Below are 7021 nucleotides of genomic sequence, written 5' to 3' on the forward strand. Positions count from 1 at the left end.
TACTGACATACTTTAACATGCAATGTGCGTGTGATAATAGTTTTAGCAGCCTGTTGCCATTCAGGTGAGACGATACCTAGAAAATCCGTTCTCAGGAGAATTGTGTTTCTTTGCTGATCACGTTCTATGTCGCTTTTTACACAGTTCTTACAAGTGGCACATTGGGGATGAGGAGCAGTGCATGCTGACCCGCATAGCTGTGGACTTCTGCATGGCATGGGGTCACAGGTCATTCCAAGTATTTCAAGACACGAGCAAATGTGTGGACACATTGCGTAGGTTGTGTTGGCCCAACCCTCACAGATTGTGCCAAGTCAAGTAGAGATGCATGTTGTCCTGTTCTAAAGTGACACGTCGTCAACAGCAAAAACATCTCTCAGAGTTCCAGGAATTCCTTGATTGCATTGCTTGCCTTTCCTCAGGAAGACAACACTTGCCAGGCTGGATATTTGCCAAAGGAAGCCAAGAGGACAGGACACCACACCTAGATGCAACTGCATATCTCATTGTCACCAGGAAGGCCCGCCGCAAGTGACCCACCACAGACAGCACTCTGGGCGCAACTTGGCTCACTCGGGACCTGGCCGTGCGACAGAGCGAGACGTGTGCGTAGAGAAGAAACCTTTGGCGTGAGTGTGAGCATCAAGCTTGGTTCCATGGTGTAATGGTTAGCACTCTGGACTTTGAATCCAGCGATCCGAGTTCAAGTCTCGGTGGGACCTGGGCCCCATGGCTGGGGCAGCGGCGGCAAAGCGGTGGTCTCCCTGGGTGAGGGCCTGTGTCTGTTATCAGGGCCGTTTACGTTCTTCTTGGGAGGCTTGGAGACGAAGTGGCGAGACCTCCGGGTTGGCGTGCTGCGTTCACCTTCCTGAAACACCGAGGCCTGGGGCCCCCTGGTGGCGACTGCGCGGCTTTAACGGAGAAGGTGCCTGTGTTGAACCCTTCTTGGAAATAATGGTTTTCCCCGATCTATATAGAAGAGGATGGCTATTATTGTAACAACCAGACATTTGTGTCTGCACTGTCACTCACTCATCTATCTATCTCTATCTCTACAGTGGTAGAGGTCTCGCCTGCCACTCGGGATTCCTTTGCTTGATTCGCGGCCACTGGTTTTCTCCGATCTATATAGAAGAGGATGTCTTTTATTGTAACAACCAGACATTTGATTCTGCACTGTCACTGACTCACTCATCTATCTATCTATCTATCTATCTATCTATCGACTATTGACTATCGACATTTGCTGTCTGCCGCTGTGATTGTTGGGAGTGAGTGTGGAGGTGCAGGTGTGCATGTTTGCTGCTGCCAGGTTTGTTTGTGGTTTTTCTCCTCTACTTTTTTCGTTCTTTCTTTCTTTCTTTCTGAATGTGTCTTTGACAGTTTTGTAAGAGGTTTTTCTGAAGAGTTTCCCCATGCTGAGCTGACTCCTGCAGTCAGCGAAGTGATCGGGTTGTCTGGGGCTGGGTCGGGGAGGGGGGGAATCAGAGTTTTTTATTCGAGACTTTAACACGTCGGCATGGCGTTAAAGTGACCTCTGATGAGTTTTTGCCCCTGGAGGAGTGTGTTCTGGCGATCGGGCAAGTTGTCGGTTGTGAAAATATAAAGTCGGCAGCTCGTATGAGCGGGTCTGTTGTGCTGTTTCTGAGCAGCATTGAGTTGGTCTCGCGTATCGTTGAGACTGGTATAGTGATCGGTGGTGTTTTGATCAATGTCACCCCACTAGCAGCTCCGGCCAGGAGAGTTACTTTGTCTAATGTCCCTCGTTTTCTGTCAAACGACCTATTAGAGAGGGAACTGGCGAGACATGGGTGGATAATGTCGGGTTTGAAACGTATACCGCTGGGGTGTAAGTCACAGCAGTTGAAACATGTTGTTTCGTTCAGAAGGCAGGTATTCATGATTTTGAATGACATAAATGGGGATCTGAACATTGTGCTTAAGTTCAAGGTTGATGGCAATGATTATGTTGTCTTTGTCACATCTGATTCTATGAAGTGCTTCAACTGCGGTAATGAAGGCCACACTGTTAGGCATTGCCCCGAGAAGGATCAGGATGAGGGTGCTGGTCCCAGTCGACGGGGGGGTCAGCCCAAGCAGGCCAGGTCGGGGAGTGGTGAGCAGCCCGGCCGCCCTACTAGCGGAGCAGCCGAAGTGGCAGAGGAGGCGAGAAGAGGGGCTGCGGGGGAGGCTGTTGAAGAGAGTGAGGGTCTGAAGGTCCAGGTACAGGAGAGTGTGGGCGCTGAGAGGACTTCCGACCGCGGCGGTACCGTGCCGACTGTGGAGGTCCCAGGTGTTAGCGGTGTGTCAGCTAATGTTTGTGGAGCATCAGACAGTACGGATGACAGCCGTTTAACTGGACTGGATGGCAGTATACAGCAGCAGGATGGGGCATCAGGTAGTGGAGTGGGGGTGAGCAGCGAGAGGGCTGGTGACCAGACTGAAAAGATGGAGACTGTGAAGACAACACTGAGCAGTGTGTGGGACACGGGAATGGAAGTGGGGACGGATCCTGGTCAGGACAGCAGGATTTTTAAAGTGCCTGGGAAGAAACGCATTCGCAAATCTGAGGACGGTGCTTCTGCTAAAAAACGGAGTCCAGCTCCTGAGCCTTGATGAGTCAGTGTGCTCCCGGGAGATGCTCAAAGGAGCCTGCCTAAAACAGTGTGCTACCTAGAGATCCTGAAGTCACCCCCGCATCTCAAAAGCACCTGTGTTGCTCCCAGAAACAAAAGAGGAAAAACTGGAAAAACCAGTATACCAGTCAAGCAACTTAAGCTCAAGAAGGGAGGTAGCTTGACCAAGCCAGTTTAAGCTGACAAGTTACTGTGACTGCCTATATTGTTTTTCATTTGTTTGTTTTTTATGACATTGGAGTTACAAGGTTCTGCAATGAACACAAATCTACTAAGAAGTGTCTCCTTAAAACTCAACCATAAAAGTAAAATAATAATAAAATAAAAAACTTCAGAAGGAATTATTTTCAACTGAGAGTTTGCTTGTACACTGTTACTTAACAAAAATATATTACACTGCACACAAATTATTTCTGACCAATCCAACATGGCCAAACGATATAAACAATGCACTTTTCTTGAACAACCCTGAACACAACTTTATACAGCAGGTCACACATCCTATGCATCATTATTTTCAGAGAAGATGCGTTTTGGAGGAATAGAAAATAAAATCTAAACAATAACAAAAGGCTTCCAGCAAATGTGTTGCTTGGCCCCATAATAAGTATTTGAACTGTTTCAAAGTGAAAGCTTCAGACCATTTTGATGCGGTTTGCAAGTTAACAAGTTCTGCTGTCCAAACATGACACTATCCGTAAGTTAGCCACTCAAAGTGACTTAATCATACCCTGCAGAACATCCTTCGAAATTAAGCTTTTTCTATGATAGCCTGCAGTGGTTTTCAACCCTGATCCCGAAGGGCCTCCTCTGACTCCAGCAAGTCTGCAACAGCAGCCACACATTCCTCAGCCCAGTTAAAATGAGGCTCATTTTCACAAGTTAAACATTGTAGCGTAAGGTACACTTATAAATTTCAAGTAAAGAAGTGAATTTATAGTGTCACCTTATCACGAATCCTGGAATCTTGTAGAACTCAATTTCTGTAATAATTGGACGCAGACACCAATTCCAAAGATATAAATTGTCAAATTTATTCAAAACAAAGACTAAATGTAGCACTACACTAATTATACAAAAGGGAAGAACTAATTAAAATTCAACTCTAGATCAACAAATCACTTCCGTGACCAAATCAAAGACCATGGGATTTCATATGATAACACAATTCGATTAACAAAAAAGGTTATAAACACATTGACTACAATACCGGTTAGTAAGACGAAGGTGAGTCTCTCGTTAGTATTATTAGTCAGACATTAAATAACTACGCAGGTTAGTATTTATGTCAGGTAACTTCTCGTTATATATATATCAGTCTCATTTACGTTTAGGTGCCGAGAAAGATCCTATCATTACTTGTTACCACACTTTCCCTTAACTGATTATTATTCAATGATTTAGGATAGGCAGGGCCACCAATAATCTAATGTCTATTAACTTGTGTCAATTTCAGACTAAACAGTTAAACAGGAATGAGAAGATATTTCTCGACGTTGACAGATTTTATTTCTAAAATTATCAACAAAACAGTTTAATGCAACACACATTTATATTTAAGAAAACTAAATGATATTACACATTCTAGAGTTATGAATCACAGATTAACATTTCTAATTGATTTCTCAAATGTCATGAATCATGAACTCCAAACTGTTAAACTTATCTGAACTTCGTCGCAGAGAGGCCTCTCTGGCTTCGGGCTCAGATAACAGCACACGGCACGAGGTCCGTGTGGTTTGGAACAAAGGCAGTCCGGTTCGGCTTTGTCCAAGAACTTCCACTCAGTCGATGCACCTGGAAATTGGGGTTTCTCGAAAGTAGTGTCGTTTCCAAACAGATTTTCCACTGGTTTGAAGGCTCCAAGTTTGTGCACAAAATCTTCTTTGAGGAAAGCAGGGCCCTGTTTGTTCCAAGGGTCAAGTTTCTTAAGACTCAAATAGCTATTTAAATGACTGACACTTTCGTATACAGTCGACTTAGTCAATTGTCCAGCTGTATTCACTCCACTGATCAGGTGGGCACAGGCGGGCAGCGCAGTCTGTAAAGTTCTTTATTTAATAAAGTCCTTTAAAAGAATTCTTCGTACGGCTCAATCTCCTTCTCCCAGTTTAACTCTTCTGTTGCTGGCAATGACTTGGTTGGTTTCTGGTTCCGGTTCTGGCAACAGAGCTACAGGTGGAGCTGTGGCAGCGAGTTACTGGTTCAGGTGAGAGAGAGAGAGAGAAAGACCGTCCGCTGTTCCTTATAGTCTGTCAGATCAATAGGTGATTGGTTCCTGAGTTCTTGAGATTGGATTTCGGTTTCAGCCCCCAGTGTCCTATTGGAGGGGGGCTTGATTTATGACTGATGTCAATCCATGCCATCTTTTGGAAATGCCGGTTGGCCCGGGTTCGTAGCTCTATGTCGGGATTTCGGCTCTCGTCCACTTCAAAGAGTTTTTATCACCTACAGGCCCCTTTCTCCAGACATCTCATAGCAGAATTCCAAACTATTTGGCCTCTTCTTGGTGCCATCCTCCCCAAAACTGTCACTTTGATGCAAACCAGTTCCAAGCTGATGAGCTAAGGAAATCTGATAACTTTGGGGGGGGAGAGGTCTTCTTTAGATCAGTGCTTCAGCTCAGAGCCCAAATGCTCTTATCAGGGACTCTGTTCCCAACATAACGCTACATGAGTAATCGGGCTCTAAATAGCCCCAGGCGTTTCTCCTGCAGTTCTTCCTTCTTTCCACTGCTAGCACTGCCTTTGTGAAGGCGGATGGGGCTTGTGAGAAGTCAACAGCGTGTCTACCGAAAAGGGTGTCTGACTCCTGGTTTTGGATCCGGAAGGGTTGATAACAAACTGAAACGGTTACAATATGATACTGCTTAAATTAACTGTGGATATAGATTGTGATCGTGCTCGGCTAAGGTGTGCTTTCAGTCCGCACACAAAACATTTCAGTCGTCTAATCAAATCGAATAAAACAGCGAGGATAGCATGTTCGATCCGTGTGCTATTGTTTTTCAACAAGTGTAATGCCCTTTGTAACGTTTAACCGATTCGTTGAATAGAGCTTGTTATAGGATATTGTGAACTGAACCTATTTTGCTGTGAATTTATATTGACTGCGAATAGTTTATTGTGTCTGGTCTCGGTCTGTCTGCACTAAATAAATGATTTGTATCAAGTCATTTTTTAGTATGTCTGTCTACTTTTTTACCTTGCGACTAAAGGCCACTTCATGCACTTCACACATTTGCCCTTTTAATTACTCCCTTACTGACATACTTTAACATGCAATGTGCGTGTGATAATAGTTTTAGCAGCCTGTTGCCATTCAGGTGAGACGATACCTAGAAAATCCGTTCTCAGGAGAATTGTGTTTCTTTGCTGATCACGTTCTATGTCGCTTTTTACACAGTTCTTACAAGTGGCACATTGGGGATGAGGAGCAGTGCATGCTGACCCGCATAGCTGTGGACTTCTGCATGGCATGGGGTCACAGGTCATTCCAAGTATTTCAAGACACGAGCAAATGTGTGGACACATTGCGTAGGTTGTGTTGGCCCAACCCTCACAGATTGTGCCAAGTCAAGTAGAGATGCATGTTGTCCTGTTCTAAAGTGACACGTCGTCAACAGCAAAAACATCTCTCAGAGTTCCAGGAATTCCTTGATTGCATTGCTTGCCTTTCCTCAGGAAGACAACACTTGCCAGGCTGGATATTTGCCAAAGGAAGCCAAGAGGACAGGACACCACACCTAGATGCAACTGCATATCTCATTGTCACCAGGAAGGCCCGCCGCAAGTGACCCACCACAGACAGCACTCTGGGCGCAACTTGGCTCACTCGGGACCTGGCCGTGCGACAGAGCGAGACGTGTGCGTAGAGCAGAGACCTTTAGCACAAGCATCAAGCTTGGTTCCATGGTGTAATGGTTAGCACTCTGGACTCTGAATCCAGCGATCCGAGTTCAAGTCTCGGTGGGACCTGGGCCCCATGGCTGGGGCAGCGGCGGCAAAGCGGTGGTCTCCCTGGGTGAGGGCCTGTGTCTGCGATCAGGGCCGTTTACGTTCTTCTTGGGAGGCTTGGAGACGAAGTGGCGAGACCTCCGGGTTGGCGTGCTGCGTTCACCTTCCTGAAACACCGAGGCCTGGGGCCCCCTGGTGGCGACTGCGTGGCTTTAACGGAGAAGGTGCCTGTGTTGAACCCTTCTTGGAAATAATGGTTTTCCCCGATCTATATAGAAGAGGATGGCTATTATTGTAACAACCAGACATTTGTGTCTGCACTGTCACTCACTCATCTATCTATCTCTATCTCTACAGTGGTAGAGGTCTCGCCTGCCACTCGGGATTCCTTTGCTTGATTCGCGGCCACTGGTTTTCTCCGATCTATAT

At 46.0% G+C, this 7021-nt stretch overlaps 2 non-coding genes across 2 annotated transcripts; both read left to right on the forward strand.

Annotated features, from left to right (window-relative positions):
* Window positions 1-650: 650 nt before the first annotated feature.
* Window positions 651-722, forward strand: trnaq-uug (transfer RNA glutamine (anticodon UUG)). Its single transcript has one exon. It is a non-coding gene; the product is annotated as a tRNA-Gln (tRNA).
* Window positions 723-6541: 5819 nt separating this feature from the next.
* Window positions 6542-6613, forward strand: trnaq-cug (transfer RNA glutamine (anticodon CUG)). Its single transcript has one exon. It is a non-coding gene; the product is annotated as a tRNA-Gln (tRNA).
* The last annotated feature ends 408 nt before the right edge of the window (window positions 6614-7021 follow it).

Source organism: Amia ocellicauda, unplaced genomic scaffold, assembly GCF_036373705.1.
Source record: "Amia ocellicauda isolate fAmiCal2 unplaced genomic scaffold, fAmiCal2.hap1 HAP1_SCAFFOLD_174, whole genome shotgun sequence".
NCBI classification, from domain to species: Eukaryota; Metazoa; Chordata; class Actinopteri; order Amiiformes; family Amiidae; genus Amia; species Amia ocellicauda.